The sequence below is a fragment of the Ovis aries genome, chromosome 1, assembly GCF_016772045.2.
Source record: "Ovis aries strain OAR_USU_Benz2616 breed Rambouillet chromosome 1, ARS-UI_Ramb_v3.0, whole genome shotgun sequence".
In the NCBI taxonomy this organism is placed as follows: Eukaryota; Metazoa; Chordata; class Mammalia; order Artiodactyla; family Bovidae; genus Ovis; species Ovis aries.
In genome coordinates this window covers 14,709,985-14,713,376 of record NC_056054.1, presented here as the reverse complement: position 1 = coordinate 14,713,376, position 3,392 = coordinate 14,709,985, and positions in this window count along the sequence as shown.

The window sequence follows — 3,392 nt, the reverse complement described above, 5'->3', positions numbered from 1 at the left end:
AAATTGGAATAAGTTTAAATTTATCTCTGTGTATCATAAATATAATTTAAACAAAGTTAACAATGAACTGTATAGTAATAATATGTTTAGAAACATGCTAAACTAAGTTTTGTTATAGTATAAGTTACCCTGAAAGGGGTTCAAAAATCAAGAAGATGTATTAAATATTGATCTCTAGTATGAGTATTTTAATATATTTTAACGTTATTATATTCTGTGCTTTGCTCAGTACATGGTACTAGCATGGTACATTTGTATTGTCTTGAGCTCTAAGATTATTTTGTTTTCAGTATCTAAATATGCAGCTGTTGCCTACCACTTTACATTCTGAAATATGGTATAATTATTCCTTGCTCTCCTCTTTAAAAAAAAAAAAAGTAGGAAAATATTAAGGTCTACTGATAAATCTGACGCCATAGAAGCCCAGAATCTTGGAACCAAAAGGACTGAACAATAACTTAGCTTGTTGTACCCCACTTCCAATTGTTTTTTTTTTTCAAACTTTAAACTTTTTATTTTGTATTGTGGTATAGCCAATTAACAATGTTGTGGTAGTTTTAGGTGAATAGCAAAGGGACTCAGCCATACATAGACATATATCCATTCTCCCCCATCCAGGCTGGCACATAACGTTGCCACTCGCAGTTTTATAAGTGAAAAAACTCTGGTCAGAGATGTTGTAGACTGATCTGGCTCCTTCTCTTGATCTCTTTATACCGCATCCCCTTCTCATAAGTAAAAGACGAGTTTCTCTACCAACAATATATGGCTTATTAGATTTATTTATGTTCAAGCTTATATAAAAAATATATGAAGCAACTCACAGCCAGAGCACATAAACTATAAATTGAAATGTAGGACCATATCAACTGAAAAAGCTAGGCACCCAACTTTTTTTTTAGCACATGCAGGCTCATACCACATAAAATCCTTTATAAAAGTTGACTTCTCAGAATTGTGGCTCCAGGATGCCTTTGTGTCTTGTGAGTTCAGAAGTCTCATAAGAATTTGCAAGTCATAGGTAGCAGTGAGATTAGCTACTTGGTTCTCTGGAGTAAAGACTGTTGGCTTCAAATTCTGTTTCCTACCTGCCCTTCACCTTGACAACTTCATTGTCCTCGATTTTTCATCTGAAAATTGAGGCTGATTGGTCTCACTTCAGAGGGCTCTTGTTGGCTTCATTACATAATCTTCATAAACTTCTGTGAAATAGAAAAGATGCATGTTGTTCTTTGCCCCCAGTTCCTGGTACAGAACTCCTGAAACCTTTGTAATTTCTCAAGTGACAAGAGCACTAGGAACATCTTTTGCTCTAATATTTGGTCTTTGTCTCTGGTTCCTGACACAGAACTCCTAAATCCCTTGAAATTTTGAGGGCAACAGGAGTGTTTTTGTTTTAACGAGACAACTCTTAGGAGTCTCCTGTGGTGGGCTGGTCACCAGAAAGACCAAGCCATGATTAGATGCTTGGAAATTTCAACCCCACCCACATCCATCCTTTGGGAAGGGAACTGTAAACTGAGTTAAGATCAATCATGCCTATACAATGAAGCTTCCTTAAAAACCCCAAATGTGGAGGGTTTGGAGAGCTTCTGGGTTAGTGAACACATTTATATACCAGGAATGTGGCACAGTCCAGCTCTACAGACCTGACCGTATATATTTTTTCATCTCTCTATTCATGCGTATCCTTTATTATAATCTTTACAATAAATTTTATAATAAACCAGTAAACAAAAGTGTTTCCCTGTGTTCTATGAGCCATTCTAGCAAGCTATTGAACCCAAGGAGGGAGTCCTGGGAACTCAGATTTACACCCGGTTGGTCAGAAGTACAGTTAACAACCTAGGACTTATGATTAGCATCTGAAGAGGGCAGCCAGTCATGTGAGATTGAGCCCCTTTACTTTGGCGATCTGACAAGATAGCATCAGAATTGAGTTTAAACCATAGGATGATGGTTTAAACTCCTTGACATCATCCAGGTGATGTCATGGAATCACTTGTGTGGAAAACCCACACATCTGGTGTCAGAAGCAGTGTTAAAGTAGTGTGAGAGTAAAAGAGAAAGATACAGCAGGAGTGTAGATTTTTCTTTATGACCTCTAACAAAATTCACAGCTGCTGGGACTTCCCTACTAGTCCAACGGTTGAGAATCCACCTGCCAATGCAAGGAACACAGGTTTGATCCCTGGTCCGGAAGGATTCCACATGCAGTGGCGCCACAGCCAGCTAAGCCCGTGTGCCACAACTACTGAAGCCCAAGCCCTAGAACCTGGGTTCTGCAACAAAAGAAGCCACTACAATGAGAAGCCCTCACACAGCAACGAAGAACAGTACTTGCTCTCTGCAACTAGAGAAAGTCTGTACACAGCAATGAAGACCCAGCACAGGCAAAAAACCAAACAAAAAATTGATGGCTCATAGTAAGTGCTCAATAAATATCAGTGATGTTGACCTTAAAAATAAAATAGTTATTTCACCAGCAAAAACGGGTTTATTCAGGAACAGCTGGGGAATTGCAATTTGGACAAACAAGTTATAGCAAAAGCCATAGGCAAACCCAATAACAAAATGAGAGCAATGTTGCTTTACAGAGAGAAAAAGGAGGAAGTTGGAAGGGATTGTTTGCAATGAAAATCTATTGGAGAAAAGTGAGAGTTCAGGGTGACGAAGATTTCTCATTGACTGAGCTGCTGGTGTAGTCAATTTCTTGTAGGAGATGCAGTGCACATCTTTTCCTGTTCAGTTCAGTCGCTCAGTCGTGTCTGACTCTTTGCCACCCCATGGACTGCACCATGCCATTCTTCCCCATCCATCACCAACTCCTGGAGCTTGTCTGGCTCAAGCCCATTGAGTCAGTGATGCCATCCAGCCATCTCATCCTCTTTCATTCCCTTCTCCTCCTGCCTTCAATCTTTCCCAGCATCAGGGTCTTTTCCAATGAGTCAGTTCTTCACATCAGGTAGTCAAAGTATTGGAGTTTCAGCTTCAGCATCAGTCCTTGCAATGAATATTCAGGACTGATTTCCTTCAGGATTGACTGGTTTGATCGTGCAGTCCAAGGGACTCTCAAGAGTCTTCAACACCACAGCTCAAAAGCATCAGTTCTTCTGTGCTTATCTTTCTTTATAGTCCAACTCTCACATCCGTATATGACTACTGGAAAAATCATAGCTTTGACTAGATGGACCTTTGTCAGCAAAGTAATGTCTCTGCTTTTTAATATGCTGTCTATGTTGGTCATAACTTTTCTTCCAATGAGCAAGCGTCTTTTAATTTCATGGCTGCAGTCACCATCTGCAGTGATTTTGGAGTCCCCAAAAAATAAAGTGCGTCACTGTTCCATTGTTCCCCATCTATCTTTCCTGTTGGAGCCTGTAACTGATGGT